We start from the raw sequence: 13335 nt of genomic DNA on the forward strand, positions 1-13335 counted from the left end.
GCCCAGATTCCCATTGTGGCTGACGTTCCGTGGCTCCTTTCTTCTATCTTTCCTACTTTTCTTTTTCTTTTTTTTGAGATAGAGTCTCAATTTGTCACCCTTGGTAAAGGGCTGTGGTGTCATAACTCATAGCAACCTCAAACTCTTGGGCTCAAATGATCCTCTTGCCTCAGCCTCCCAAGTAATGGGGACTACAGGCGCCCGCCACAACACCCGGCTATTTTTTCTATTTTTAGTAGAGATGGGGTTTTGCTCTTGCTCAGGGTGGTCTTGAACTCCTGAGTTCAAGCAATCCACTCGCTTCAGCCTCCCAGACTACTTTTCTTTTTTTAAACCATTCCCTCCCTCAAATACTGACTCAAACCATACAGACCCACGTTCAGTTTTCTGATCTTGCTGGGTCTTTTTCTCACTTCCTGGTTTTTGCAATATGCTGTTTTGTGTCAAAAACACTCTCTTTCGGCAGGGCACAGTGGCTCACACCTGTAATCCCAGCACTCTGGGAGGCCCAGGTGAGAGAATGCCTTGAGCTCAGTAATTTGAAACCAGCCTGAGCAGGAGCGAGTCTCCATCCCCTCTATAATCCTAGCACCCTGGGAGGCTAAGGTGGGTGAATAGCCTGAGCTCAGGAGTTGGGAGACAAGCCAGAGCATGAGCAAGACCCGGTCTCTACTAAAAATAGAAAAACTAGCCAGGCATAGTGGTGCAAGCCTATAGCTTCAGCTACTCAGGAGGCTGAGACAAGAGGATTACTCAACTCCAAGAGTTTGAGGTTGCTGTGAGCTATTTAAACAAGGCACTCTACCTAGGGTGACAGAGTAAGACTCTGTCTAAAAAGAAAAGTACAAAACCCAAAAGAATCCACTCTCCCACTCTCTTTTTCCCTTCCTCTGGGTAATTTCCATCCTTCAGATCTCTTTTGTGATCAGGTCAGTTAGGGGCCTGAGAAACTACAGAAGTACACTTGGCAAGATTTTTTTTTTTAAACTTTGGTCAAAAAAATTATATACAGTAAAATCAAATTTGGGAGGTATACAGTTCAGAGTTTTAACTCACACCCAGACTTGTGTAACCACCACCACTATCGGGATGCAGAATATCTCGGTCATCCTTAAACTCTCCCTCTTCCTGTTTCCTTTTAAGTCACACCATCCCCTCACTCTTAACCCCTGATAACGGCTGATCCATTCACTGTCACTGTAGTTTTGCTTTTTCCAGAGTATCACATAAACAGAATCAGATAGGATATAGTCTTTTGGACTAGCTGCTTTTGCTCCACATGCCTTAGAGATTCAGCCATGTTGTGTGCATTAGTAGAGCTTTCCTTTTCATTGCAGAGTAAACGCAGTATTTCATTGTATGGATGTCCCACAGTTAGTTTCACCATTGATGTGTTGAAGGACATTTATATAGTTTCCACTTTTTGGTGATTATAAAAATGATGTTATAAACATTTGTATATGAATTTTCCTGTGCAAATACTTTTTTTCCCCCTAGGGCTGAATACCTAGAAACTAGGATTGTTGGAAGATATGGTGTGTGTTTAACTTTGTAAGAAATGCCAAATTGTTTTCTAGAGTGGCTATGCTATTTTAAATTCCCACTAGCAATGTATGAGAGTTCCAGTTATTCCGCATTCTCACCAGCACTTGGTGTTGTGTGTTTTTTATTTTAGCCATTCTGGTTTTTTTCTTCTTCTTCTTTTTTTTATTAAAGGGGAAAGCATGAATGCAGTCCCCCCCCACCACAAATTATGCAGTTGAGTTTCCCACATTTGGGGAAATTGCAGGAGTCAGCACATCTGGAGTGCAATGGATAAGCGTTGCCCTGGGAAAACCACCTTCGTGATCATGGTATCTCCCCTGCTAGGTAAGTATATATTTTAGCCATTCTAATATTTGTGTTGGTATCTCCTTGTGATTTTCTTTTGCATTTCTCTAATAGCCAGTGATGTTGTGATTATTTGCCATCTATATTTTCTTTGGCCAAGTATCTGTTCAAATCTTTTGTTCATTTAGTAAAATTGGCTTGTTTTCTTTATCTTTCTTTCTTTCTTTTTTTTTTTTTTTGTGAGGCAGAGTCTCAAGCTGTCGCCCTGGGTAGAGTGCCGTGGCATCATAGTTCACAACAACCTCAAACTCTTGGGCATAAGCAATTCTCTTGCCTCAGCCTTCCAAGTGGCTGGGACTACAGGAGCCCACCACAATGCCCAGCTATTTTTTGTTGTTGTTGCAGTTGTCATAGTTGTTTTAACTGGCCAGGGCCGGGTTTGAATTCCCCAGCCTTGGTGTATGTGGCTGGCGCCCTCCCCACTGAGCTATGGGCACCACCTGGCTTGTTTTCTAATTGTTGACTTTTCAGAGTTCTCTGTATATTCTGGATATAAGTTCTTTGCCAGATATGTGATTTGCAAATATTTTCTCTTTCTCTGTACCTTTTCATTCTCTTAGCAGTGTCTTTGAAAACCAAAACTTTTTTTTTTTGAGACAGAGCCTCAAGCTATCCCCCTAGGTAGAGTGCTGTGGCATCACAGTTCACAGCAACCTCCAACTCCTGGGCTCAGGTGAGTCTCCTGCCTCAGCCTCCCAAGTAGCTGGGACCACAGGCGCCGGCCACAGCACCTGGCTAGTTTTTGGTTGCAGCCAGCATTGTTGTCTTTGGCAGGCCCGGGCTGGATTCCAACCCACCACCTTAGGTGTATGTGGCTGGCGCCTTAGCCACTTGAGCCACAGGCACCAAGCCGCAAAACATTTTTAATTTTGATGAAGTCCAGTTTACTGATTTTATCTTCTGTGAATTGACTTTTGGTCACATGCCTAACTCTTAACTCTATCTGGGTCACAAACGTTTTCTCCTGTTTTCTTTCTTTCTTTTTTTGTTTTGTTTTGTTTTGTTTTTGGTGACAGAGTCTTACTCTGTTGCCCTGGGTAGAGTGCCATAGCACTGTCATAGCTCACAGCAACCTCAGTATCTTGGGCTCAAGTGATCCTCCTGCCTGCTTCAGCCTTCCAAGTAGCTGGGACTATAGGTGTCTTGTTTTCTTCTAAAAGTTTTATACTTTTACATTTGGGTCTGTGATGCATTTTGTTTTCCTTGTGGGAAGGTTTTTTTTTTTTTCAGTCTCCCTTGGTAGAGTGCCCTGGTGTCATAGCAAACTATGACTGTATGGGCTCAAGCAATCCTCTTACCTCAGCCTCCCGAGTAGCTGGGACTACAGGTACCCACTGCAACACTCAGCTATTTTTGAAGATGGGGGTCTCACTCTAGCTCAGGCTGGTTTTGAATTCCTGAGCTCAAGCAATCCACCTGCCTCGGCCTCCCAGAGTGCTGGTAGGCTTGAGCCACCGCACCCAGCCTTGGGAAGGTTTTTAACCACAAATTCAGTTTCATTATTAGACAAAGGACTATTCCACTTAATCTCTTTTCTCTTGGGTAGTTTATGGCTTTCCAGAAATTGGCCCATTTCAGGTAATTTGTCAAATTCACGTACATAGAGTTGTTTGTAGTATAACATTATTATCTTTTTGGGTGATGCCTGCAGCTCAGTGGGTAGGGCGCCGGCCCCTTATACCCAGAGTGGCGAGTTTGAAGCCAGCCCTAACGAAACTGCAACAAAAAAATAGCTGGGCATTCTGGCATGCGCCTGTAAGTCCTAACTAGGGAGGCTGAAGCAAGAGAATCGCCTAAGTCCAGGAGTTGGAGGTTGCCGTGAGCTGTGACGCTGATACCAGAATTTTGCTGTTCAGTAGGTTCTTGGTCTTGGGGATTCGAAGAATGAATCCGTGGACCACAGATCAGTGGTAAGACAGGATTTATTTACAGAAAAGAATACAGAAGTGCCAGAGCTCTCTCTCCTTCTCTGTCTGTCTGTAAGCTCTTTGTTTAGGAGTATATATATATTCCTGGGGGCCCTCGATAGTTACATTTAGCAGGGCTTGGTAGTTACATTTAGCGTGTCTGGGACATCTGTCTGGGACATGTCTGGAACAACATGTCTGGGGCATTGTGTTTGGGGGATGTCTGGCCCCTTGGTAGTTACATTTAGCAGGGCTAGGTAGTTACATTTAGTGGGTCTGGGACATCTGTCTGGGATATGTCTGGAACAACATGTCTGGGGCATTGTGTTTGGGGCATGTCTGGCCCTTGGTAGTTACATTTAGCGGGGCTAGGTAGTTACATTTAGTGTGTTTGGGACATGTCTGGAACAACATGTCTGGGTTGCAAATGAATGGCTATAATCCCTTTTATTCCCAGGCCTAGGAAATGGGGACCCCCTGCCCACCCTCCAGCCTGCTGGTTCTGCTGCTTGCTGCCACTGAACCAACATTGCCAAGGTGGAGGTAGCAGGTCCGTGCCCCTCCGCTCCACCAGCTGGCTGGGATGCCATTTGTCCTGTATCAACACCACCGCACTCTACTCTAAAACAAACAAACAAATGAAACCTTATTATCCTTTTAATGTCTGTGATATCTATTGTAATAGCCACTGCTTTATTTCTGATATTGGTAATTGTGTCTTTCTTTATTTACTTTGCCAGTGTGTTTAGGAGTTTATCAATTTTATTGATTTTTTTCAAAGAACTAGCTTTCGGTTTCATTAATTTTTCGCTATTAGCTTTTGTGTTTTTAATGTCATTGATTTCTGTCTTTATCTTTATTATTATTTCCTTCCTTCTGCTTGCTTTGGGTTTACTCTACTCGTCTTTTTCTAGTTTCTTAATATGGACATTAAGTTCATTGATTTGAGACCTTTATTCTTTTTTTTAACAGAAACATCTAGTGCTATGCATTTCCCTCTGAGCACTATGCTTTAGCTGCATCCCACAAATTTTGTTATGTTGTATTTTCATTTTCATTCAGTTAAAAATAATTTCTAATTTCTCTTCAGGGTCTCTTTTTGGCCTGTAAGTTAAACATGTGCTGTTTAACTTCTAAGTATGTGGGGGACATTTTAGATATCTTTTCCCTCTATTCCTTCATTTAATTGTATTAATACCACATAAATATCAAAATATTTTAAAACAACTTATATACAAATTAAACTTTATTTCCTTATTTTCATTTAAAGCTTGATTTTATAAAACACAGACCAAAAATTGTAAGAGTTCTGTATCACAGTAAATTAAACAGCAGAAATACCCATTGCTTCATAGGTTCGATTTAAAAATCAATGAAAATGTATTCAATATGGAAAATATACAATAAAATAAATGACAAAAGGGCCTAATAAAGCAATATCTCTTTACACATGGATTATAGGTTACTTTCAGGACTTAAACAAAGATTCTGAATAGTCATTCTTCTTTTGCTGTATTTTATATATTTAAATTTCTCCTGGGGCGGTGCCTGTGGCTCAAAGGGGTAGGGCGCTGGCCCCATATGCCAGAGGTGGCAGGTTCAAACCCAGCCCCGGCCAAAACTGCAAAAAAAAAAGAAAAAAAATTCTCCCTACCTATGTGGAGTCAAGCTACTTGACCAAAATGTCTGATTTAGGAAAGCCTATAGCTTTATAGCAAGTTTTTCCACCTATGGTTACCGCCTTTAAATAAATTAACATTACAATGCTGACAAAAATTTGCTGGTTCCCTTTGCACAATGTGTAATAAACTCACTATGTCAATCCTATGATTAAGTCAAACAGGTACCCCCCCAAATGGGACAATTCCACATAGTTCAGTAAAGCATAACAGTGGTTTTCCTCATCTAACAATTAACCAATGAAATAAAACATTCAACTATGGTTGACTTGGTTTCAGGAAAACCACATTTAAAAATTACATACGACAAGATTGCTCATCTCATTCTCAGTCATTGACAGGAATCCTGTAGGCCACCATGCTATTTACTTTGCAGATTGTAGTGGTAAATGAACAAAGGCAGACTTCCTCAGATTGGTAATGAACTGGGGTGCAGACTCTTCCCATTTTTCAGGTACCACCAAATCTTTGTCTGTATAGATTAGTAGGTCAAATGAACAAGAGACTTCCAATAGTACAGTGGCACAAATGTCACTGTAGCTGTGATCTGTCTGATCACTGAATGGATATCATCCTGGATAGCTTTCTGAGACTTTTCTCTGGGTGCACTATCATCTTTTGTAGTCTTGTCACACTCAATATCAAACTGCCATCTTTGAAGGACCTCACCACTTTCAATATTTGAGATAATTACAGCCAGTTTCTGAACTGAACACTTGTACAACCAATCTTTTAGTTGTTGTACCACATTGTTTAGGTATTTTTTGAGTTCCAGATCAGTAGTTACAAGCAAGGTGAGTCCATATTTCTGTACTGGAGCAAAGGTTTCAGATGTATAGGTGCCACATTGATATAAAATGTTGCTGATGCCAAATGAAAAGAACTCAAACCACGATTTTGGTGCTCGCACACAGGTTGATGCCCTGCTCCAGGGACAGCAACCTCAGTGGCACCTGTGGCTGTTCCCCACCAATCATTTCAAAAGTAACAACACAGCACGCTCTCATACGCAGGGATGAGTAGCCTCTGGATTTTCTAGAGATCCATTATTAATTCTGGTTTAGTTTTATTGTGAAGAAAGAACATACTCTATATGATTTTTAAGTCTCCTACATCTGTTGAGATTTGTTTTATAGGCCAGACTTGGGGGCTCATCTCTGTAATCCCAGAACTCTGGGAGGCCCGGGGTGAGGGGGGTGGATTGCTTAAGCTCAGGAGTTTGAGACCAGCCTGAGCAAGAGGGAGACCATGCTCTACTAAAAATAGAAAATCTAGCCGGGCATTGTGGCAGACGCCTGTAGCCCCAGCTACTTGGAAGGCTGAAGCTAGAGGATTGCTTGAGCCCAGGAGTTTGAGGTTGCTGTGAACTATGATGATGCCACAGCACTCTACCCAGAGTGACAGAGTGAGACTCTGTCTCAAAAAAAAAGAAAAAAGAAAGAAAGAAAAGAAAAGAAAAAGAAAAAAGATAAAAGTAAGGATTTATTTTATGACACAAGGTGTGGTCTATTTTGGTGAATTCTTCATATATACTTGAAAAGTGTATATTCTGCTGTTGTATGCTCTGCAATTGTTGATTAGATCAGTTGTTTGCTGGTGTTGCTCAGTTCTTTTATATCCTGGCTACTTTCCCTCTACTTGTTCTATCAGTTACTGAGAAAGGAGTATGAATAACTATAGATTCATCTCCACTTCTTTCTTTTCTTTTTTTTTTTTTTTGAAACAGAGTCTCACTATGTGGCCCTCGGGAGAGTACCATGGCGTCACAACTCACAGCAACCTCCAACTCTTGGGCTTAAGCGATTTTCTTGCCTCAGCCTCCTAAGTAGCTGGGACTACAGGCGCCAGCCACAATGCTTGGCTATTTTTTGGTTGCAGTTCTCACTGTTGGTTAGCCGGCCAGGGCCAGGTTAGAACCTGCCACCTCTGTCGTGTATGGCTGGCGCTGTAACCACGGTGCTATGGGCACCAAGCCATCTCCACTTCTTTCAGTTCTATCAGGTTTTGCTGCCCATATTTTAGATTTCTACGCTTGTACATATTTAGGATTGTTATGTCTCCTTGGCTAATTGGCCCTTTTATCATTTTGTAATGTCTCTTTTTATTCCTGGTAATCTTTCTTGCTCTGAAGTCTACTTTGTTTGATACTATTATAGCCACTCTGGCTGACTCACTGGCTTCCCTCTTTCCTTTTTTTTTTTTCTTCACAGAGTCTTGCTCTGTTGCCCCAGGCTTCAGTGCTGTGGCCTCCACCTACCTCACAGCAACCTTAGACTTCTGGGGTTCAGGCTATCCTCCTGCCTCAGCTTCCTGAGTAGCTGGGACTACAGGCGCCCACCACAACACCTGGTTCATTTCTCTATTTTTACTAGAGACAGGTCTCACTCTTGCTCAGCCTGGTTTGGAACTCCTGGGTTCAAGCAATCCACCTGCCTTGGCCGTCCAAAGTGCTAGGATCCCAGGCATGAGATGTGGTGCCTGGCCTGGCTTTCTTTTAATGATTGCATAGTATCACTTTGTCTGTCCTTTTACTTTTAACTTGCTCATATCATTTATATGGTAAATGGATTTCTTAGGATATACTTGGTTCTCATTTCTATTTATTTATTTATTTATTTTGAGGCAGAGTTTTACTATGTCACCCTCGGTAGAGTGCTGTAGCATCATAGCTCACAGCAACCTACAACTCTTAGGCTTAAGTGATTCTCTTGCCTCAGCCTCCCAACTAGCTGGGACTACAGATGCCTGCCACAAAGCCTGGCTATTTTTTTTGTTGCAGTTGTCATTGTTTTAACTGGCCCAGGCTGGGTTTGAACCCACCAGCCTTGGTGTAGGTGGCTGGCACTGTAACCAATGTGCTACAGGTGCTGACCCTTTGTTCTTGTTTTTTTTTTTTTTTTTTTTTGAGACAGAGTCTCACTATGTCACCCTTGGTAGATATTTAACCAAGATAGATATCTTGGTAGAGTGCAGTTGCCATTATTGTTTAACTGTCCTGGGCCAGGTTCGAACCTGCCATGCTGAGTGTATGTGGCTGTCACCCTCACCACTGTGCTACAGGCGCCGAGCCTCATTCTTGTTTTTTAAACGTCAATCCAATTTGGTTTTTAAAATCTGTTTTTAGTCAGTAACATTTCACTTAACTACGAATACATTTAGGTTTTTTTTTTTTTTTTGGTTTGTTTGTTTTTGAGACAGAGTCTCACTATATCACCCTTGTTATAGTGCCTTGGCATCACAGTTCATAGCAACCTCCAACTCCTGGGCTTAAGAGATTCTCTTGCCTCAGCCTCCCAAGTAGCTGGGACTACAGGCGCCTGCCACAACGCCCGGCTATTTTTTGTTGCAGTTGTCATTGTTGTTTAGCTGGCCTGGGCTGGGTTTAAACCCGCCACCTTCGGTGTATGTGGCTGGCACCATAACCACTGTGCTACAGGTGCCGAGCCTACATTTAGGTTTTGATCTACCATGTCATTTGTTTTTCTCTGTTTAACTCCTTTTTCTTTGTTACCCTGTTTCTCCTTTTATGCCTCCATGTGGATTATTTGAATATTTTAAAATATCCCATTTTAATTTATGTGTCAGGTCTTTGACTGTATTTCATTGTCCATGTAGTTTTTTAAATGGTTGCTCTAGGGATTGTAATACACATACATAAATTTTCACAGTCTAATGACAACTAATATTTTACCATTTCAAGAGGAATGTAGAAAACTTATTACTAAGATCTTTTACCCTCTTCTCTATGTTGTTATCATAAATATTACATCTATATACAATAACCTCCCAGTGTCATAATTTTTGCATTCAATTGTTATATGTATTTTAAAGAATTTAACAGAAGACTAGTTTATCCTATTTACTCAGCTATTTACCATTTGTACTGCTTTTCATTCATTCCTAAAGTTCCATATATCCCTTTGGTATCATTTCCCTTTTGTCTGAAGTTCCTTTAGTCTTTCTTTTAGAGGAGACCTGCTCGTGGCATATTTTCTTAGTTTTCCTTTGTCTAAAAGTGTCTTTATTTTGTGCACATTCCTGAAGAATGTTTTCATTGGATATGGAATTCTGGATTGATAGTTTTTTTCCTTGTACAGCCTTATTGTTTTTGTTGGAGATGGGGTCTCACTATGTTGTCCAGGTTGGTCTCAAACTCCCAGTGTTCAGCAATCTGCTTGCCTTCATCTCCCAAATTTTGGGGATTATAGATATGAGCCATTGTACTCAGCCTTTTACAGTATTTTACAAATGTCATTTTAAAACCATCTGGCCTCAGAGTTTCTAATGAGAAATCTTCAGTCATTTGAATAATGATTTACCTATATCTAATGCTTTGCTTCTCTTTGCTTTAAATTTTTTTCTTTGTCTTTGCTTTTCAGAATCTTGATTATATATCTGGGGTAGATTTCTTTGAGTTTATCCTGTTTTGGTTTTGTTAAGCTTCATGGAATTTTAAGCTCATTTTTTTTTTTTGTATTTTTTACTTTTTTTTGAGACAGAGTTTCACTCTGGGCCCTGGGGTTGAGTGTTGTGGCATGATAGCTCACAGCAACCTCAAACTCTTGGGCTCAGGTGATTCTCTTATCTCAGCCTCCCAAGTAGTTGGGACTACAGGTGTCTGCCACAATGCCCTGCTGTTTTTAGAGATGAGGCCTCGCTCTTGCTCAGGCTGGTCTTGAACTCGTCAGCTCAAGCAATCTACCTGCCTCAGCCTCCCAGAGTGCTAGGATTACAGGCATGAGCCACTGTGTCCAGCCCTCATGCCTTCTTTAGAATTTAGAAACTTTTCAGGTATTATTTCTTCAGATATTTTTTTCTGCAACATACTCCTTCACCTCTCTTTCTAGGATTCCAATAACATGAATATTAGGTCCTGTGGCATTGTCCCACAAATTCTTGAGGAATTTTCATTTTTTAAAGAACCCTTTTCTCTCTGTTGCTTACATTAGATAATTTCTATTGTCTTTCAGAAAGACTTTCTGTCTATTGAGCTATGATCAAGATATTGCATGCACTCCAGCCTAGGGCAACACAGTGAAACTGTGTCTCAAAAAAATTTTTTTTCCTATTAATCTGTCTTTTTTTTTTTGGAGACAGAGTTTTACTTTGTTGCCCTTGGTAGAGTGCCATGGTGTCACAGCTCACAGCAACCTCCAACTCCTGGGCTTAGGTGATTCTCTTGCCTCAGCTTCCCAAGTAGCTGAGACTTGGGTGCCCGCCATAATACCTGACTATTTTTTGTTGCAGTTTGACTGGGGCCAGGTTCAAACCCACCACCCTTGGTATATGGGGCCTGCACCCTACCCACTGAGCCACAGGTGCTGCCCTATTGATCTATCTTCAAGTTCACTGACTCTTTACTCTGTCATCTTCATACTTATTGAGCCCACTCAGTGAATTTTTATTTATTTCAATTATAAGTTTTAGTTCCCCAATTTCTTCCACTTGGTTAGTTTTTATACCTTCTAATTCTCTAATGACACTTTCTATCACTCCAAGAGTATTTGCCCTTACTCTTGGTTATAATTCCTACTTTAAAGTCCTTTCTGATCATCCCAACATCTGAGCCATCTCAGAGTTGACATGTCTTTTCTGTTGTGAGTTACTGAGATTTTCCTTGTTCTTCCTATGCTAAGAAATTCTTTTTATTTATTTATTTTTTTAGAAACAGAGTCTCACAGCTCACAGCAACCTCCAGCTCTTGGGCTTAGGTGATTCTCTTGCTTCAGCCTCCCTAGTAGCTGGGACTACAGGTGCTGGCTATTTTTTGTTGCAGTTGTCGTTGTTTAGCTGGTCCGGTCCGGGTTCAAACCTTCCACCCTCCGTGTATGTGGCTGGCCCTGTAACCACTGTGCTATGGGCGCCAAGCCAGAGCGCTCTTCTCTTTGCAGTCACTCTGCCCTCTCTAGTCCTAAGGTCCTGGTCTATTGTCTAGAGACATTAGGCTCCCTGCTCTGTCACATAATTCCTGTGACCGGATCTGCTTCTGGGATGAAGCTGCAGGAGGGTATATAGAAAGAGAAAAAGTAATGGAAATTTCCTTCATGCTTTTTGTGCCACAGTTCATCTGGGCAGAGAGAAGAATTTCTCTGGTCAGCAGTGTGGGGAAACTTCTTAGCCGCTGTTGTCATTGCTACAGTTGTAGGACTACAGCTTTGGGACTGGGGCTTGCCTGGGCGTTGAGTTGGGGCTGGAGATAAAGGTTATTACTCCACTTTCTCTGTCCCCAGGGGCCATCCCTTCCCATTCTTTGGACCAGAAACAGAATGCTTATCTTGGAGCTCTTTCTGTTCCCATCTGGTGTACACTTCTGGGATTTGTACTGCCTTTGAAAAGAGGCTTGGAGATATGGGTGTAAAACAAACCCAGGAATCTCCTCACTGGATTGGTCATACTTTGAGGTCTGGTGTTCTTCCCCAGGCTGCCTGCCACCATTTATCTTTCAGAGTCCTCAGATAAGCTGTTCTTTGCACTCTGCCCAGGATTTTTAGCTGCATTTAGTGGGAGAAGCAGGCTCGACTAGAATGTGCTTACTCCATCTTAACCAGAATAAGGACCTAAGTTTGTATTTTTTTTTTTCAAGACAGAGCCTCAAGCCATTGCCCTGGGTAGAGTGCTGTGGCATCACAGCTCACAGCAACCTCCAACTCCTGGGCTTAAGCAATTCTCTTGCCTCTGCCTCCCAAGTAGCTGGGACCACAGGCACCTGCCACAACGCCCGGCTATTTTTTAGTTGCAGCCGTCATTGTTGTTTGGCGGGCCCAGGCTGGATTTGAACCCGCCAGCTCAGGTGTATATGGCTGGAGCCTTAGCCACTTGAGCCACAGATGCCGAGCCCTAAGTTTGTATTTTGAATTCAGATTTAAACAAATACACAGGCTTCCCATACACCCTTCACTCAACTTGCCCTTGTTTTAACATCTTACACAACCACAGTACAAAGATCAAAACCAGGAATTTAACCTTGGTATGACACTAATGACTAAACTATGGGCCTAACTCAAATTCCATCCATTTTTTCATTAATGTTCTTTTTCTGTTTCAGCATACAATCCAAGATTCTACACTACATTTAGTTATGTCTTCTGGGTCTCCTGTAATCTCTGACAGTTCTTTAGTCTTACTTTTCTCCCTTGACACTTTCTTTTTTCTTTTCTTTTTTTTCAAATTTCTTATAGCATAACTATGTACATTAATGCAATCATGGGGTACAGTGTACTGTTTTCATATACATTTTGAAATACTCTCATCAAACTGGTTAACATAACCTTCATGTCATTCTCTTAGTCATTAAGACATTCATACTCTGCTTTTAGAAAGATTCACTTGTACCCTTGTAAAATAAACCATACAGGTGACCCCACCAATCACCCTCCCTCCCCCCATCCACTCCCTTGCCTCCCCTTTCCCACCCCCTTCCCATATTCTAAGGCTATAATTAGGTGTTGACATTCCTATCAAAGCTATGAATTAGTTTCAAAGTAGGGCTGTGTACATTGGATACTTTTTCTTCCATTCTTGACATACTTTACTGAGAAGAACATTTTCTAATTCCATCCATATAAACATGAAGGAGGTAAAGTCTCCATCTTTCTTTAGGGCTGCATAGTATTCCATGGTGTACATATACCATAATTTATTGATCCATTTGTGGGTCGATGGGCATTTAGGCTTCTTCCATGACCTAGCAATTATGAATTGGGCTGCAATAAACATTCTGATACAAATATCTTTGTTGTAATTTGATTTTTGGTCTTCTGGATATATACCTAATAAAGGAATTGCAGGATCAAATGGCAGGTTTATTTTTAGTTCTCTCAGTGTTCTCCAGATGTCTTTCTAAAAGGAACGAATTAATT

At 41.4% G+C, this 13335-nt stretch overlaps 1 non-coding gene and 1 pseudogene across 1 annotated transcript; both read right to left on the reverse strand.

The window, feature by feature from the left end:
- Positions 1 to 1713: 1713 nt before the first annotated feature.
- Positions 1714 to 1877, reverse strand: LOC111728443. Its single transcript, XR_002775733.1, has one exon. It is a non-coding gene; the product is annotated as a U1 spliceosomal RNA (small nuclear RNA).
- Positions 1878 to 5803: 3926 nt separating this feature from the next.
- On the reverse strand, positions 5804 to 6453 carry LOC100942762 (annotated as a pseudogene).
- Between the last annotated feature and the right edge of the window lie 6882 nt (positions 6454 to 13335).

This window comes from Otolemur garnettii, unplaced genomic scaffold (genome assembly GCF_000181295.1).
Source record: "Otolemur garnettii isolate 467f Iridium unplaced genomic scaffold, OtoGar3 scaffold00158, whole genome shotgun sequence".
Classification (NCBI taxonomy): domain Eukaryota; kingdom Metazoa; phylum Chordata; class Mammalia; order Primates; family Galagidae; genus Otolemur; species Otolemur garnettii.